The sequence below is a fragment of the Haliotis cracherodii genome, unplaced genomic scaffold (assembly GCF_022045235.1).
Source record: "Haliotis cracherodii isolate W230 unplaced genomic scaffold, xgHalCrac1.p SCAF_16, whole genome shotgun sequence".
Taxonomy (NCBI): domain Eukaryota; kingdom Metazoa; phylum Mollusca; class Gastropoda; order Lepetellida; family Haliotidae; genus Haliotis; species Haliotis cracherodii.
In genome coordinates this window covers 23,053,367-23,073,815 of record NW_027266271.1, presented here as the reverse complement: position 1 = coordinate 23,073,815, position 20,449 = coordinate 23,053,367, and the positions used below count along the sequence as shown (strand labels likewise).

The 20,449-nt window shown below is 37.7% G+C and overlaps 1 long non-coding RNA gene across 1 annotated transcript; it reads right to left on the bottom strand.

The window, feature by feature from the left end:
- Positions 1–1,319: 1,319 nt before the first annotated feature.
- Positions 1,320–14,864, bottom strand: LOC139463947 (uncharacterized). The gene is made up of 2 exons (XR_011653081.1): positions 14,729–14,864; positions 1,320–3,937 (listed from the first exon to the last, which is right to left on the bottom strand). It is a non-coding gene; the product is annotated as an uncharacterized lncRNA (long non-coding RNA).
- Between the last annotated feature and the right edge of the window lie 5,585 nt (positions 14,865–20,449).

Below are 20,449 nucleotides of genomic sequence, written 5' to 3'. Positions count from 1 at the left end.
TATCAGTATTTGAGCACCCTTGGTACATCCTGCCTCTACCCAACCCATCCAGACATGTGATTGAATGAAGAAGAAAATGACTGACAAGGTATACCAGAAATAGAAAATCCAAGTAAAATTGAAACATAATAATCAAAAACGTCAAAAAAAACTTCAGATGGAAATATCACATTCATGCCCATTTTAAGAGCCAGGTTAAAAGAAAGTACAACTCTACCTAACTTGTTTTTAAAATACATATCTTGTTATGCAAATACAAGAGAAAGTTAAAGCAGTTTAAGTAGTCAAGATGGTTGGTGAATAGTTTCAAGATGTTTAAGAAATTAAGTATTATTTCTTGTAAGTGAATAATATAAAACCATATGTTCATAACTGTTTGATTGGCAAGTAAGAAAAATGTAAAACTTTATGAATAACAACTTCTGGTTTATTGCCAATTATCAGCTTGTTATCTATAACTGATGTCCATGTTAATCTGCTGCTTATCACAACATGTCATGCATGTATCCCTCTCATCACTTGGTTGTTGTCACTCCAGCTTGATAACGGTGTGAGAATCTACATCGAAACATTGCTGTATGCAATAAACCAGAAGTTGTTATCCATACAGTATGTTGTTTTGGTTTGTTTTTTTCATACTCATTAGTTCATAATAATAATTTTCTTGCCTTCTGTAAATGGTACATATTTTCATATATCATAATTTCAGCTTCAATGACTCTACAGTTTCAGTAGAGATTCTGTACAAAAGTGTCATACTACAAGTCAATAAAACATACACAGATTTGTATATCATATACCAAGCACAATGGTACTAACTGCATACCAAATTTCAATTTCATACTCATAAAATGACTGTATTGGGCAAATTGGTACTTACCGTTAGATATCAACAGTTTCCATTGTGACAAAACAAAAGTGTATTACTTACCAGATACCAGAGGAATTTTACCTTAACATGCTGAGCGTCCTTATGAATGTTGGATTTAGACACTTCACAATTTCACTCAATATTGACAGAAATGTTGTCAACATGATCAATGTGATCATGATTTAACATCCAAGTAACGAAATTGATGTTCATTGTGACATTAACAAGTTTGTATATGTAGATAGTTACATTCTGGAACTTTAACACTAGTTCAAAGCCTGAATCTAATAAAATTCTAGTAAGCTCAGCTAGTAATAGTCCATATAATAAACAAGGTTAGGGGCTAGTTGTCTCAAAGTTTTTGGTACAGACTGATACCAAATGGCATGAAATATACCTTTAATTCCAACATAAAAGTATCCAGCAAAGAAAAACGAAACACACAGTGTAGGAAAGGCTCTCGTTTAATAAATTGCTTGCATAAAGACAACCAGGACTAACACAGATGTGGCTAGTGAGGTTAACAAAGCACAAAGAAGGCATGACATTGACAATCAGTAGTCACTATTGCTGCAATGGTCACTGGACTAAAAGTGGTTATGCATAATAAAACAATGCAACATGAGCTTCCGACAGCTGTAATCTCCAGGATATAAGCATAATGAAGAGCCTCATCAACCTAGTTTTTAGATCTAAAAAGTAAGTATTATCATGTTGGTATTGGTACTGGTAGAGTAAAACAGAACATTATTTATGGTAAGAAGAACAGAATGGCATGTCAACCAAAGGAGGGATTTGTATCACAGACACACATGGAATTCGTTGGAGGAGGGCATGTCAAAAGGAAAAGAAACCACAAGATTTTAGTTAACTTCAGATCTAATCTTATTATACTGACCAATTTACAGTATTCAGTTCAGACACCAGGGCTAAAACTACACCTAGAGTATTCAACAACATGATAATACTGTCTTTGAAAGAAGGTATACATTTCTATCATGAAGTATAAGATATCTTAAGTGAGGCTTACAAACTACATAAGTTCTATAATACTTAGTTACCAAAATTCTGTAGTCAGCCATGTAATGAATCAATGAACTATATATATATTTTCATGAACCTAGTGTGGGTTGGGTCCTTTCTCTTCTGCCTGTTTCCAATCAAGATCAATACCGTCTAATTAGCACTGGGTGAAAGTGAGAGGTTACTATTATCCCTTGTTAATGAAGACCAGACTGAACTAGGCTATAAGCAGAGTATCTGTAGACAACTTAGATGTATGAGTATTATTAATTTAATGAGTCAAACCATTGTTAATTGGTCAACCAAGCCTAACTCTATGTTGGGTAAAATAACAGGGTGTCCTCAGATGTTTGTTTAGCAGCAGCAACAACATAGTTCTGATTTTAATGAGATTGTCTTACTCGTGACATTAAGGTGTTCACAAGTACAGTGACAAATTTTGGTGAAATATGTTTGTGTTGCAACATCAGGTAAGCCTTATGACTGACAGTGGTTCTGTATGGTAAATATGAGAGTGAACAGGGTCCAGTGTGCCATGACAATATGACGTTTGCATATGACGTCTTACGAAACACTCATATCCATATGTTTCTGTACAGGCCGGCGGACCAAACTGTATGAATTGTCCCATGATGGCAACTAGCCAATCACAAAGCTGGATGTCAATATTATGAGTAATGACAAAGAACTTTCCACATTTTCTTAATTTTTTTCTCCAAATATTGAGTAGCAGTGGGACCCTGTGGACACAGAACCTTGGTACAACACAGCTAATGCTATTATCTTCAGACTCAAGAAAGTACACATAATTCTCAAATAAATTAATAAACATGTACGTTGTCTGGATCGTGTTTACAGCTTCTTATTTATGGAGTATGATGCCTAACTACTACTACTTCATATTAACTAACAAGGTACAGTGGGGTTATGAACACACAGACTACCATCATAGCACTACCTGCATAATAGGATGAGTTTTCAAAGTCTTAAAATGATATTAAGTACAAAGCAAATCTCATATAAGAATAACAATACTGATTATGTTTGATATGTAATAAATTAACTGGAATGATTTCATAGGACATTGTGGAATTTTTTAGTTATAATGTAAAGAAATAAAAACAAAAACAAGAATGATGAACACCATAGGTCAAATTTTGCACCAATTTTCATGATTCTCTATTCAAAGCATTTCTTGCAACATAATCATTGCATCATTGAAACAATTACTTCAGCTTTCTTTGAGAAAAAAAATATTACAGATTTTGCTCCTTAACAGCAAAACGAAAGCATATGCATTCTCAGCAAGATTAAAACACAAATGTACAGACGAAGTGTCTCAGCTTCACGAGCAGTCCAGGAAGCCCTGTATTATGAAGTGCAAAATAGCATGTTTCCAATAACACAAATACTGTATTCCATGAATTCAGAAAGCAGGCAACATGGATAATTCCTAGTTTTCAGCAAGATGAGAGGCAACAAGGTGCACGAGAAGATGTAGCAAGAAAGACCTCTTCCCCAAGGAATGTTGCATCACAAGCTGTGATCAGCCGGGACCTGCATCATGGTCGAGGTCATGATCATACTGTTCCCTCAAATGATGGCCACACACCACATCAATTACCTGTATTTAGCAAGTACTGAGCATATTTGTACAAGTTATTTGCAAGAGGTCCTTTAAGTGAGCCATCTTTGTCTACGGCTACAATAACATACTGGCGCGTAATAATAACAGAGGCTGATACCTTGACATCATTTACCATCTTGGATGATTTCAAATTCAGCTGGTTCTCTAATCGATTTGCTACAATATACTTAGTGCCTTCCATATAAATCCCACTTGCAAAGCAGGACTCGTCTCCTTTGCATGCTTTGACCAGCTCTTTGATCTCTTCTGTTGTAAGGTTCATAGTTTGGTGACCATTTTCCTTTGATGTGACCACGGTTGCTCCTTCGATGGATGCAATGGCAGCCTTTGACAATATGCCAGAACCCATGAGGTATCCTCCATTGATATGTTCATCCCACGACATGGTTCACAATCTGCAACAAGAACACATGAAGTAAAGGCCAATTTAAAGTCAAGTGATGTCTTTTCCTTCACAGGAGGAGCAAATGGGAAATTCATCACACTTTCCTCATAAAACTGTAACACTTTCCAGTAATTTAGGGTTAACAGTAACCAGATGCAAAAGAATCAAATGAGGGAATCAGTCTGCTACTTTAGCAAGTAGTCCAAGACCCAGTCTAGTAACATTCTATTTGGCCTAGTAAGCTCAGCTAATGATAGTACATACATGTACCACTAAATATGTTCTGCTGAAAATGATGTTAAGAGCCGAATTCGGTCCAGCAGTCTCGAACGTTTTTGACACTTAGGAATGCTGTTTGACACTGCATAATTCCAGCAATATCACACCAGCCAGTAAATACTCAAGTATGGGCCAAGCAAACCAGTGACTGAAAGCATGAGCATGATCCAGTGTCAGGGTAACCCCAGACCCACAGTACTTGGCGTTAAAACATGACAGGGACCCTTTTTGCACAGGTGTAGAACAATCAAAACTTGCTGGTCACTGTTGATCTTTTACATTACTAATATCATAAAAAACAGCAATACATTACAGAGATATATGTTATGAATGAAGGATTTGAATATTGCTTACCTACACTGATGTTATTTTTCAAAGCATTATCAATTTTCCAACATCAATGTTAATCATAATTCACATCACACTTGTTTCATGCTGGTAAATACTTATTAACTAATACATGCAATTATATTATTTCAGACACAAGCATGAGCCATATATCTGCAGTTGATGCAGAAGTAGGCGAGTTCATGAAGAATACAGCTGTGGCAGCTGGATCTCTTAAACTGTCCACAGCTGTTCTTAATTGTAGGAACACATCAAAACGTGCCATAATTCTTCTATGCAATACTTCAAGAACTAATTTTTTCCAAATCAAACCTTTTGCAAGAGACGTGTTTAGGAACCAATATTAAGTTTTTGAATACACTTTAAAAACATAATCAAGTTTGATCAAGTTATACTGTCAGTGAATCTTGTCACTTAGATGACACTAAAGGTCAAGAAGACCACACACTTCAAAGAGAAGTATAACAAAGGAAATTAATTTTGTAGTAAGTGGTTCAACTTCATACTCATTCCTGTTAACCAAGGGAGATAATCTCACTATCTAAGAGTGAGTGAGTATGGTTTTACGCTGCTTTTAGCAATATTCCAGCAATATCACGACGGCTCACTATCTAAAACATTCTTCAACTTGGGCTCACTTGGAATCTGAATGCAAATGGGCCTGTTCTTCATCACCCAATATCCAAATTCCACTAATTCAGCACATTGAATCTGAATTCAGCGATCAATCCATACCATCAACAAAGTACTGTATGTTGATGATAAGCCTTCCAGTCACATCCGATAAAGTTCACTTGAACAAGAGCCCATAGGATATCAAAACATGTCCATCAAGCCACATCCTAAAGTAACAAAGATGCAGCGACAGAAACTAACATTTTTAGTCCACTAGTCCTTCTGACAATATATAGCAAAACCCTAAAAAATGCCATATTTCTACTAGTCCTTAAGATACCTTAACTATTGGGCACTTTGGCGAGGACTACAGGACTAGTGCAAATTTCTACTGCTGAGATGCAGGTTGTTCTCAGGGGACCTTGAACCTGGTCATGACTAATGTATCAGCCAGCCATTGAAGTAAAGGGCAACAGGAACAAAAGTACTTTCTATCAATGTCGCTACATTGTTGCTTTCATGATACATGCACCACATTACGGCAAGACATTAACTGTGGATGTTTACTACATGTATCTCTGTATCTCTGCTAGCCATGTATAGTAATTAGTATGTTACATAAAATACTCACTATCAAGGTGGAATCAAGTCCTGAAGGATAGGATTTTATAACAGGTCAATCTGATTCAAAATCCCATCTGCAGTGACCGCCATACAGAGGTCCTAAAGCAAGAGCTGCCATTATCAAGGCTGTAGTTAACTTTTTTTTGACAGGGGGGGGGGGGGGGGGGGGGGCAATATTTGAAAAAGTATCACATGTCCCCAAGTTGTATTTTCATGATTCAAATAAAACCGTTTTCTATAAAAAAAATCCGGGGGGGGGAGGGAGGGCAACTGCCGGCTACGACACGACTACTAAGGAGGTAGGGACAATAACAGAGCATACCTCAGATGGACACAAACAAGAATGAAACTCTATCTTGCACTGTTACAAATGAGCATGATCACAGGTCCTTACACCCTTAAGTTCATTTTGTTTGCCTAAGCAAAAGGACCCATATATCTAATATTTTCTAATGTGAATATGACAAGGACCCATGACTTTCATTCCTATGACAACAAAGTCATGTACTGCCTCTAACTCATATGTATCCTTATGTCATACATTAGATGTTCTTGAAGAGGAAAATAGATTTCTTTTAGATTTTTTTTCACTAACAGACAAGCAGTTATTACTATGCTTCCCGTGTCTAAATTTGGCAGTGTCTTGTAAGTAACATATGTTGAAAATTTGACATATTACAGGGCTCAATTTAGCTATATAAAACATGCACAAGTTTTAACCTATTATTAAAAAATGAAACCTAATATTTATGCCCACATGCACCAAGTATATGTAAATTAATTCTGAATAACTCTTACATCTCCACGAAATCAATCTTCGAACACAATTAGTGTCTCTACAGTCTATTTACCATACTACATCACTAATCCCTGTGTTACGTGTAATTTGTCATGCTTTCATAGGCGTGACATCATCAAACTGTGGGTACTTAAAAATTATGGGCACATGTTTCTATCATGTTCTACAGCAAAACTTCATTAACTGACAGCAGACCAGCCTATGTTTCATCTTTGATGTATTTAGGGGACCAGGGTGCAACCTGGTTTTGTTTGGTGCAACTTGGTTTTCATGTCAGTATGCACCTGGTGCAAGCTAAATCAATTTCCTTAAATTAAGCCCTGCATTGCATATAACTAAATGTAACTAGTAAGACTGGATTATGGTGGTCTATATACTAAGACTTAAATATACTGAAATTAATGCCAAATACATTTTGGGGCAGGTAGACTCAAATGTTTTGGGCACTGACTGTAATTAATTAAACTTGACTGAATTCAACAGTACAAAATCTGTTAAAGTCCTCGTGATTCAAGTATCTCAATTGCATTCAGTACTCAACACAAATTCTTCTATAGAAAGAAAATAAACAATTTTACCAATGTCAGCCAGCACAAACTTTTCTTTCCATCTAAAATATCATTGGTGGGACATATGTAAATGCAGGGGTGAGAATGGATATTTTCCTTTTCAGCTGATACATCTTTGCAATGGAGCATGGTCCATAATTTGGGGGTGTTTATGGGGGAAGCCATCAGATCTTAACAAATTTGTGGTCTCCAAACTTCGTGGAAGTTTGTGGATTCGCAGAAGATTCTCATCCTTGTATATGTGAACAATCATCTTCCACTTCCTGGATGAATGCAAGCAATGTCCACAAAACAATGTTATGTTAGGAACTGGCACCAAGCCAGAATGTTACCGATTACTCACCTATCACAAATGCGGGATCTAAATATCAATACTGTATATATCTCATGCTATGTGGTTGCAATAAAAGTACCATGCTTCAACATGTTATTGTTAGTAGTAATCTCACGGGTTATTCATGTTAACACTAAATCGACCAGCTGTCACTCCAACATGCGTAGTACAAGTCATCCTGCTAACTGCTCGTACAGGTATCCACACCATGCAGATTTACCTTCGTGTGCACTCCTCAACTTCTCGGTGTCAGTAGAAATTCCTCACACCAGTATCCACTTTGTTTCCTTTATGATCTTGTCAGGTAATGTTACATATAATGCACGAAGCCTGCTTATTTCACAGGTTTAACATATGCAATCAGCCTGTGATTAAAAGACTAGTCCAAAGACCGAGTCTAGTAAACTTCTGTTCGGTCTTGTAAGCTCAGCTAAATCCTCCATATGACAACACATAACTCCCGTCTGCGACATTAGCAACTAGTCTGTAGCGAGAGTCTAGTAAAATTGTGTCGGTGTAGTAAGCTCAACTACTAACAGTCCAAAAAATAACACTACTGAAACTGCTGCTGAGGGCCATGTTTACCGGTAGGCTAGTAGTGTGTTTTGGCACAGACTGACACTCTACTGAAAATGATCATTAGTTAGCTACATCCACAAATATGTTCAATGAGAAATAGTCTGCGGAAAGCAAGCAAGCATGAAATATGTTGGTTTTTGTTTCTGGCTATGAAGACACACAATCAGCCAGGTCACATACTGTAACCACCTGATCTTAATGTTTAGACAAGCATTGATAACTTGGGACCAATTCTGCCACCAAAGTTCCACAGCGGATACACTCTAAGCCATGTTGGCGTATGTTTCCTTGATAAGTGTGTAGGTATGCAATATGAACCTTCTGCTACGTGGAGGCACTTATGATATGTTATCACATACTTTCAGGTTATTCTGGAACATTGTATACACAACATTCTCAAACAATGTTCACTGGTTACATTGGTATAATACATATTGATTCTGGTGAGAGCAATATTCCAGCCACATCACGGTGGCCAGTGTATAATGGACCCAGGAAACCAGTGACTGATACTATGAGCAATATCCCACGCCATAAGGCTACACCCAATCAACCAAGACCACACAATCGATTTTAGTCTCACCTAGAACAAGCAGCATAGGTTACTGAGGACAAACAAAATACCCCACATAAATCATGTCAACTTACTCTCCTGACAAGTGCCATCAGAAAACACTGCTATTGGGTAGTTTTAAAGGACACATTGTGGTGTGCATATTTATCCCTAACTGTTATCAGATTGTAACTTGCTGTAACTAGGTTCACACTAATAATCTTTATCTAATTTTGATAAACATAACTATAGACTTGTGCACAGGAACATATAAAAATTCATCGTTAAATGTGTTATAAGATAAAACCTCGAAATAATCCTGCCAGATGGATAATGAGCCATTTAAATTCAATTTCTCCCACTGTATAACACGGTATATATTTGACAAAAAATTAACAATTGCTTGTACATTGTATTACCATAATAAGATATCCTGTGACTTATTATCAATACCATATTCGACGAAATAAGCACCCCTCTCTAATAAGCGCCCACGGCTATATTGCTAATATATTTGCTAGTGAACAATTCCAATTAGCACCCCTTTGATCTGATTGATCAATGTACAAAAGACTTATTTATTATGCACTCGTGTGTTATATGCATCTTTAATTGTGGGTACAGCATAAACCACAAAATTTATCTTTCAAATCTGTTTTTTTTCCACCAAAATAATATTCTAATAAGAGCCCCCTATTTCTAATTTTGAGAGCGCCCGGGGCGCTTATTACGTCGAATACGGTAACTGAATAAATACAATCAGTAGCAATCAGACAACTATTCACCATGTTCACTGATGCACAGATGGATCATGATACTTCAAATGTCAATACGACTATCATATTTTAGACTGGCTCCAGGCTGCTGTATATGCTAGAGGGTTATTGGTAGGTCTGTGTGTTTGACACCACACTGAGCAATATTCCAGCAATATGTAGGCAGTTTGTGAAATGAATCTGGACCAGACAATCCAGTCATTGACATCCTTACCTTCGATCTACGCAAATGGGATACGATGACATGCATCAACAAAGTCAGAGAACCTGACCAACCGATCCTGTTAGTCGCCCCTCACAGGAGCATAGTTGCCTCTTATGACAAGCATAGTCATCTCTCACAACAAGCATAGTGGCTTCTTACTGCTAGCACAGTCATCTCTTTCGGCATAATACTCAAGAAATGTTTTTACAATAAAAATATCTTTCATCAGCAGCTTGTCATTATTAAATCCAAACCAGACAAAAAACTTCTGGTTTCTGGCTACGAGTAAAAGACAAAATCTGACAGTCTTACAATGTAACTTATCATTCAAGCACAGTATCATATTTCCAGGCTTGCCTCATTCATGTCATATCAAATTAAGTTTTAAGTCTTACTCCAGTCCTTCCTACATTCACAATATCCTTCCTTAATAATAAGACAACCCCATAATTCTTCATCAATTCACCATGATGATACTAACTCACAAGAGCAGATGAAGGAAGTTATCTTATCAACTATATCCTTCCAACCCTTGTCAGTCTGGCAAGTGCTCTCTCAAGTACCGGCCCTTGTCATCAGTGATAGGAGGCAAGGGCCCCGGACATTCTGAATAAACCCATTCAAACTTCCATCTGCCTGCATTATGCAAGTCATCTGGTAAGCTTCAAACTGCTATGTCTGGGCCCAAGGGTCTGATTGGCTGTAAGTCTTGACCTGCCATTCATGGCAGATAATTGGATAAGCATAGCTTGATTATAATTGCTTCCTCAAATTCACAAGACTTCCTTCCTGGTGCCACTGTAACAGCTTACAGGGTAAGAATGGTTAAGTATCTGAGTCATGTAGTCTTCATGTTCTTTGCTTTGATTTCTAAAAGATTTTTATACATTCGGACTCAAGTTTCCCCAAATTGTAATGTCCAATTTAGTGAATTTGGACTGTAGGACTGTACCACATTTTGCTTCCCCACCCCGTTATTTTTTAAAACATTTTTTCAAATGTAACAAAGTTCAATGTCGGAATTCCTTATTATTATTCCTTAAACATCCCCCCCCCCCCCACCCCCTCAAAAAGAACTTAATTCTGAAAATGTTGAGTTGCCGAGTTTAGTGGCCTTTTTTGTCACGCCTTCTTGTGTTTTGCCAAGTTTTTTTCGGAATGATTATCAAATGAAACGTATTTGCTGGTTTGCTGGGTGTTGAAAATCATTTGTAGTTTTTTTTATCCAATCTCATTAAAATCAGACCTCAGTTCTCACTACCGCTAAACAAAGATCTGAGGACATCCCATTAGGGGTCACGTCAGAATGTCAGATCTGATTTTAATGAGATTGGTTTTTTATCTGACATCAAACTTTTGAACTGGTCCCTAACAGTTACATGCACACATCCCAATAACTAGCACTGTTGTTTCACATCGCCACCACAACATCCAGCCTTTGGGTGGCATATACCATTTAGAAAGGTGAAAATCAGCAACCTCCTTCAGCATTACAGATTCTATCTCCCAGTGCCCTTTACCTGAGATTTAACAGGATAGAACTCCAACACTGAAGTCTGTATTTTGGCAAAAACTGTACATACTCGTATCAACATAACCAAAGTATATTAGATAATACTTAAAATAGGCAGCATAAATGCACACCAGCTGGAGTACTGACTGATACCTAATCCCAAATTGAAATGGAAAGTATTTTTTTCTGCCTTCTGGTGTCTATCTTCAAAGCTAATTTTGCAAGTCTTAGTCTAATCGTATTTATTTTTTTCAGTTTTCTACGTAGCAAATGTCATCGAATCTTAGTCAGGACTCACAGAAACTTCAAAAAGATTCCCTCATCAAAGAAGCGCATTACCAACACTTGCTTCCAGTAATTGTCTCAGGCAGGTTCTAGTGAGACTGATAACTTCCTGGTCATGTGACTGCATGATCATGTGACCAGGTAATCGCCTACTGAATTCCTGGCAAGCAACATGGAGAAGCATCCCTTCATCCATATGGTTTCTGTTAGGTCGCAATAACCTATTTCATCCATCTTTCAGTGTGTTTTTTTTTAACAAGGTAACACCTTTTTTTAACGAAGGGATCTTCATGACCCAAATGTCATGTAATTGAAGGCTTATTGGATCCCAAATTCAAACACAAAAACAGCAAATAATAAGGCCACCAGGAGTCACCATAATTTTGAATATTGATAAGTAGTGTAGGAAGGGATAACTGATGTGAAAATATATTTTAAAATATTTTCAGGTAGAGATGAATTGTAGATTTGCATCTAATGGAATAACATATATAAAGAATTTTCCTCTTTTATATTAGCCAACAGGTATATAGTATACAGTCGAGTCCCGTTAATCCGACATGGCTGGTTACATATGATCATGTTGGAATAACGAGTATGTCGGATAAACGAAATTAAGTAGTATCAACGTTCGTCGGTCATAGTTCGCGAAAGGTTCTTCTGACGTGACCTGTAAAGGGATGTCCTCTGCGATAGTGAGAACTTGTATCTGATTTAAATGAGATTGAGGTAATCTGAGCATGTGATTAATCCTGTTTTCTTTATTTAAAGCATTAATTGTTTATTGTTAAGCAAAGTTTATCTCTGCAGCTTCGTAATATGCAGATACCAGCCGATAGTCTCGCATCAAAACACTGTCAGAGTCTGTGTACTCACGGGCAGATGACCACGGAGTACGCTGATCACTGTCGGATTAACGAGACTGATTAATGAGTGATTTCGGTAATTCGTTGCAAATTAGGTGTGTCGGAGTTGAAGTGCGAGACTGTCGGATTAACGGGTCTAAATAGCACTGATTTAATTGGTTCCCATCATTAGTGTTGGATAAAGCCCATTGTTGGATTAATGAGTGTCGGTTAAACGAGACTTGACTGTATATGGTCTCCTGTAGCCAAATATCAGCCTATGATAATGCCAAGATAATTATCCTTGCATAGATTATGACCTAATGACCATAATGAATTAACCCCAATATCTTAGTTGTGCTGTGTTTTTGTCCACTAGTCCTTATAATGGTAACACACAGCAAAACCCTTAAAAAAGTCCTTATAATATATGATATTTCTATTACTGCCAAAGTAAACAATTTTTCAAATTCAATTTTATTTCAGTGATTTTGTTAGAAACATATAGCGTTATGACGTGTCACGTTTATGATTTTTTTAACTCTCTATAGTACTATCAACCTTAGAAATGTCTATAGGACATTCTGTATATCAAGAATTAATTATCTTTGAAAATGAACCAATCTTAACGCCAGCATTTCTTGATCAATCAGCAAACTGTCCTTTCTTATATTCAATTATGTTATTTGATATAGCTAATATCATTATGTTACATAAAATATTTAAGTGGGAATTCCGGAAATGTCTTTTGTAAATCACACATGACTAAATGGTACATTCAAATTACAACCACCTCACAATGCATGTCATTATAACATCTCCTAACACATCATCATATCAAAAACTGTGGACAAAAATCACACAACATCCAAACTTCACACCTCTTTCACCGAAGTAATCTAACATAATACTCTCCAATCTGCTTCATCCACACACAATCCTGACCAAATATTTTGTGTTTGCTGACAGATGAGGTCACACTGACCTAGGCTTCAATGACTAAGGGTGCCTAGATCAATAATGACTGGACCGCAGGTAAATCTATCTGGAGGCAAGGGTTGCATCACATCTCTCGTTTCATTCATTTACTATTAATTTGCAGAACAAAGGAAAACTAAAGAAAGAAAGAAAATGACGCCCTTCTTTACTAGGTATTAGGATTATTATTTTGAAAAACAAAATTGTATTTTGTAATCAGATCAGACAGTTTTCATTTTTTTCCTTGATAAATTTAATGATTTTCTGTTTCCTTTTCCTGTATCCTTATAATTATTTAGAATAATGTTAAGTATTCACCAACAACAAAGGATATTGAATGATTAATTATAAAATGTACTTTTATACCAACAAAACTATTTTCAATTACTTAAAATTATGAATACAAATATTTCCCAGATGTCGTAATAAAATTTCAAAGTCCACTAATGAGTGTACAAGCAGTTAAATTTCACAAACATTTAATTAAACAGCTGTTGTGTTGTAGAGCAACTGAAATTGATAATTCCACATCTGTTTAAGAAAATTCCGAATTGTATCCCTAGGCCTAGACATTTCCTAGTTTTAAAGAAATACAATTAATCAAACCATGTCTTCTCATTGTGACAATGAAAAAATGAACACAAGAATACTTGACTACAGAACATTCCTAACTTTAGCAGAGAAACGGTTCTTTAACGGCATAAGCCCCAACCCAACCCACACACTCTTCCTGAATCGTTGAAGTAAGTGGCGTTCCACAAAGTATTCCAGTAGACTATTAGTTGTTACTACTACGGTGTTGACGGTGTATCAAGTTCGCAGTTTATTCAGATGATTAATCTGCTCTATGACTCACAGTGATTCCTGACAATGGTAACGAGTAAGAACCAGCCAGCTAGTTACCGAAGTATAGAGCGATAGGCCCAGCTGAACTGGCTGATTATCAATGGCATTGTTATCGGGTAGCGGGACACTCCTTTTTCCCTTCCTGACATCTTCTAGTTCTAGGCCCAACTACATCCAAGATATTTACCCACCGCTAACAAACGATGAATATCACGAGCCCCACGATTGTACGTAAGAGATGAGAAATTTGAGAAATCTTCAACTATCCCTCACATACGAAGTGTCAGACGTGCTTTTTATCCGGTCGATGGTTCGACGGAGCTGCATGGGAGCGCTGAGTCACTTAAACCGCAGCGTGGCTAGAAGGCGTCCGTCTGCTAAAAGCTTCACCGAGTATGAAAGTTTGATAATAAGTGTAAAAACATGTTCTAAGTTCATCAATATTTCACAAAACATTAAAAATGCAGTTTCAAATACGTTCAACAATTAAAACCTTGCCGTTGTAATGTCCATTCATAGGATTCAGGAACGGTGCCAGTTGTGAAAAGTCGGCACCGGTCGGCACGCTTCAGCGACTTTTGAACAAAGGGGTCTAGGCGAGAGAAGACGTAACACTAAACCTTAAGTTACAGTTCACATTGACAAACACTTACTGGTTATAGGCAATATACAGAAAACGATCGTCCTGGTGTTCTTTGTTCTCCTCGTGTTTCGCCCGCTGTAAGGCTGAACCGGTGCTTGTGATTCAAGATGGAGCGAATGCACTTGTGCTCGTGAGACGGGAGCGGCTTACACTGGCGGATTTTTCACCAATCAAAACGGCGATTCTATTCGCATCCTTCTGGCAGCAGACACTTCCTTTACCAATCACGGCTCCAGACAATGCGGTATGCATGGTTCTATGCCATAAAAAAAGTTAGGTTAAATTGAACAAACCTCGAAGGATTATCCAAACATGGAATCTTTGGAAATCGTACTGCTTTTTATAAAAGCCGCCAAAACGTCGTTTCTGAACTGGACAAATATAAATATAATGTATGATGTATTGCCATTTCATTAAGAATTTGTATATTAGATCGTAAGATAGAAAAACCGTACTACACTGGCTATATAAAGATAAAGACGGTAACTTATATATTACTATACGTATCTTGGAATTGTGTTCTCTTCGCGGTTAATATGGTCTAGAGCCTGTAAAACGTGTCATGCAAGCACGGTTGGCAATAGGATCAGTTTTACATTTGTTCAGCAATAACAGATTTGTTGAGTGAGTGAGTGAATGGTTTTACACCGCTTTTAGCAAAATTCCAGCAATATCACGGCGGGGGACACCAGAAATGGGCTTCACACATTGTACCCATGTCGGGAATCGGACCCGGGTCTTCGGCGTGACGAGCGAACGCTTTAACCACTAGGCTACCCGACCGCCCCAACAGATTTGTTGATTTCTCGACTGCTTGTAATATATTTGACAGTAAAATCGCTCCAATATTGATGTATGGGTTCGGAAATATGGGGCAATAAATATCATGATACATTTGAAAAGATACAAACAAGCAATTTTAAAGTTGTTTTTGGTGTGGGTAAATTGGCAACAAAGGTAGCTATTCTGGACGTTGTAGGTTTATAAATGCGCAAATATGGGTTATTAAGTACTGGATTAAACTTCTACGTATGAATGCATGTCGATACCCCTTCCAAATTTATGTTATGCTTATGGAAAAGTCAATTGGGCATCGTATGTAAGACAAATGTTATTTAATAACGGTTTTGCGTTTGTGTGGTTATTCCAAGATGTTAGTGATAAGAACATGTTTTGGTCTTCATTTAATAAACTTGACTGATAGGAATATATTTTACATAGTATCCCTTCAGAGAATTAAGGTTAACGAACAGGTGATAACAAACGTGATCAATAAAAATGTGAAATTCAGATACATTATCACTAAACATGAAGATTTACCATTTAAATTTTATTTTCTGTCAGGAGGCACTGTTTTATGTTCAGAAATAAAGATTACCGTGTGTATTTTCTCGTAAACTAAATAGCAATCAGCTGAATACACATTTTCTACCAATCCTCCGGTGATTCGGTTAAAAAATACACTATAAAAAAACTTCAAAGAATTATGATGCAATGATCGGATGAATAGTATCCGAAACTATTATTTTATCAGATATAAAATATTCCAACATTGAATTATTTTAGTTGCAGCTTTTACCATGTGTACGTAAAATAATAATAACCATAAGCGTAGCACTTTGAACAACTGATTGCAATTGCCGGATATGTTTTACGTATGGAACAACTTGATAAATCACCGATGAAGCCTACCGCGTTCTTGCTACAGAAAATGAATGACAACAAAAGGACAATATCGACATCCGACAAACGTTATATGTATCTTAGCAGGCAGTAACGTTGTTCAAGGAATGTATCCGCAGATATCCACATACAGGAACACTATCCCATACATCTGAATCTGTACAAAGAAGATTGTTCGATGTCACGTGTCTTTGTAACAATCTAATATTTTAAAGTATATGTCGCCTTTCGGGATATTATGACCCGTGTTCGTTCCTCAACTGACCACGCAAGTTTGTTTCAGATGTTTCACATAGGTGCCAAGTCTCATTGGTCAGCTGAGGTAGCACACGTGACAACTATGTTCATGATGTCCACGGTTCTTTAAAAATCTAGAGTTAGATAACGATGAGCAATCATACAACACATAATCGGCTAGGCCCGTGAAGTTCCGGGGTAGAACAGGGCCCACTTGCACAAAGCGATCTTAACGCTGCAAGTACTGTAAGCCTATGTTAAAGTATGGGAGTTACGATCATCTTCGCCCTAAGAACGCTTTGTGCAAGTGGGTCCAGGTCTTCAGCAACCCATGCTTGCCGTAAAAGGTGACTCTGCTTGTCGTAAAAGGCGACTAACGGGATCGGGTGGTCAGGATCGCTGTCAGGTTCGATGCGTGGTTCGATGTTGATGATGTCAATCACTGGATTGTCTGATTCAGACTCGATTACTTACAGACCGCCGTCATATAGCTGGAATATTGGTGAGTGCGGCGTTAAACAGCAAACAAACAAACAAATATAATCGGCTAATCCATTGATCGATGTTTTTTCAACTCGACTGATCATTCCTCTCATGCTGCGCTTCCACGTGCAAATTACATAACATGTAGTACATTCACCACGTGAGCACTGGATATATAACCCAATCGTAGAGTAAATAATCGAGTTGTATAAATGCTATTCCAAATAGAGCCTGTTGTTTATTTCTAGGGTGAGGTAATAAATCTCCCAAACTGGCCATCCGCGGCGAGACAGGTTGGTTGTCTTGTACACCAAAACAGAAAATGTAGGTAATCCGTTTTGGGAGAAGACTGAATATGGCAGACCCATCACAAATTGTAAATGTAGTAAAATTTTGGTCTTTTAAATTCCGTAAAATACAGTTATTGATTTAATCCATACATTGAATTGCCGTCGATTAACGTGTTCCGCTTTGCACTTAGAGATTTTAAAGATATTTAAAATAGTCCGATTGCTATTGATCACCACATCGGGCTTCGAGGTCTGTGGAATGACACTGGCCAAATAAATGGAAATAAACATAGAACGTTTAGATTATTTAAAACTACAGTAGAAGATTCAACTTATGTACGATCTAAAACTAATAGACCGCCTCCGTGGTCTAGTGGTAGAGCGTCCGCCCTGGCCTGCCGCGTCATACCAAAAGACCTTAAAAGATGGTACTTGTTGTCACCCTGTCTGGCGCTAGGCATTAAGGGGCTAAAACAAGGACTGGTCGGCTCGGAGTCAATATACTGTGTCTGGGTGGGGTATTCATGTTAAACTACGGCATGGTATCCTAGTGTGCTAGCACTATAAATCGGCATCAGTCCGGACTAGTACAAGCAGACACACACACACACACACACACACACACACACACACACACACGTCACTATATAAGTGCAATAATCCTGGACGCGACATTAAACCCCACTTCACCTCACATTTATAACATATAGGTAGCATCGTAATAATCTTGCAAAGTTGAGATGAGGTACACTCCCTCTAGAAATAGAACTCGGTCGCTTTTCACGTCCAAAAACTCACTCACTTCATCGTAATTGCAAATTAATTAATTTGCAAATACTGTGACCACCAACAAGTGGAGGATGAAGTTTAATTCTTAACTGAATGTCCATTCTATTCTGACAAGATTTTCATTGTGGGCACATGCCTCTCAACTTGACCCGTTATTCCCTAATATGTCACCAATTGACCAGACCATATCTATAATGTAGAATGATCTGCTTGTTTCTCCCCTCCCCGCTGCTGCTACTTAAATGTTTAATCACAGACAATTCACTGCGCAATAGAATATTTTGCAGATTGTATAATTATTGAATTACATATTTTAGCACTTACGAGTACGTGCTTTTATTATGAAGATGTTTGTACGCTGGTGTCTCGTAGATCTTTGGTCGGACAATGTACAGTGATGAATGTTTCGTATTATGTTGTACGTATGTACTTTGTGTGACACCGTAATAAAATAATCTTCTTCTCAATCAATTTATTACACCAGATAAAATGCGAACCACTGAGTGCTTTATTACCCTGACACCCTCATAGGCAGAGGTAAACGTTATTGAGATAATGTACAGACTCCAGGTAATCTAAGTAGTAATACCACTAATTATATCTGTAATTAGATTCATTAAATTAGCATCGAGTGAATGACGACAAATACACAGGTAGAGGGTTATACAATGAAACAGGGATAACTAAAAGGGAGGGGTATTGTTGTATTACATGCAGTTCGCCTGAAACATAAGGGTAGATGCTGTTGAGTATACAGTAAACTACGGTTATAACGAACTCAAAGGGATTACTAATTTTAGTTCGTTATAACCGTAATTCGTTATAAGCATATATACAGTATAACTACAGCAAGTAGTCGGGACTAAAAAGTTAGTTCGTTATATCCGTTAGTTCGTTATAAGCGTGTTCGTTATAACCGTAGTTTACTGTATATGAACTGAAATTTTATTGTTACAAATATATACGTACACGTATTTTCTATACAAAGTACATAATTGTACATATACATTTACACACACAGATGAATTTGCAAGGAGAAAGCATTATCCACCCAAAGGAGAAGAATCAAGGGGATTAACTCTCCCCGTCAACGAGGTTTTCCAGTCGGCCCCTCGCTGGTCAGGAGCCCAGTTTGTTGGGTCGCTGGCGCCAATAGGCGTCTGGTGTGCGCGGGCTAATTAAAATAGCGCCGGCTTGACGATTGAAAGTTGCAGTGTTGTTTCCCTTGTATTCTGGTGGAAATACCAACATTTCTCTTTTCTTTCATCAAACCTATTTTTTTCCAGCTGTCAAATTGAATCTAAAGAAAGTTGTTGTTTTTCATGAAGGGATCGATTCATTGGTTGAAACATGGGCATGCCAGAGTGGGAGCTGGTTATCCATATGTTCTTGTTCAAATGCATTACAATGCATCTAGGCATGAAATCGCCAATAGACATTTTTAAAAGATTACATGTTAATGAGAGAAAACACAACGAAATTCAAGGAATTACAGATTCTGTCAGGAGTGAAGGGATGGGGGCTTATTCTGTGTGCATTACTCATTGTCAGAAGAAAAAACTGCATGCAACATCAACCCTCCAGAGAATCTGTACAGCTATATGATGACGTCATGTTATCATTTTTCGACGCTATGAGCAATGAGCAGTGGATGAAATATCGCAAAAATTAAGCTTTCACTGACCAATCAGCATTGAGAATCCTTAAACATACGTGTGCAGATATCGGAAAAAAATAATACACGATCTTTCAACCCTTAGACCAGCGATCCGGGTAGAGAGTAGATCTTCAGCAATCCATGCTTTCCGAAAGAGGCAACTGTGCTTGCCCTGAGAGGCGACTATGGTTGCCGTGAGAGACCACTATTCTTACTGTAAAAGGCGACTATGCTTACCGTAAGAGGCAACTAACGGGATCGGGTGGTCAGGCACTCTGAATTGGTTTAAGCATGTCATAGTATCCTAATTAATTATATCGATACTCATCACGTCAATCACTGGATTGTCTGGTTCAGACTCGATAATTTACAGACCGCCGTCGGGTACGATGTCACGCAAGTCAACGAGCCTGACCATCAGAGTATCGTTCGACAAGCGTAGTTTATTTAGGACCTTTTCGAATCCGGAATCGCAACTGAGGTACTGTGTTTATTTTCAAGCTATAGGTGTCAAAATTGTCATTTTAAGCCAAACGTGTTTGCGTGAGTTCTCGAATTTGAGGGGGGCACGGGTGGCCCAGTCGTCTAAGGC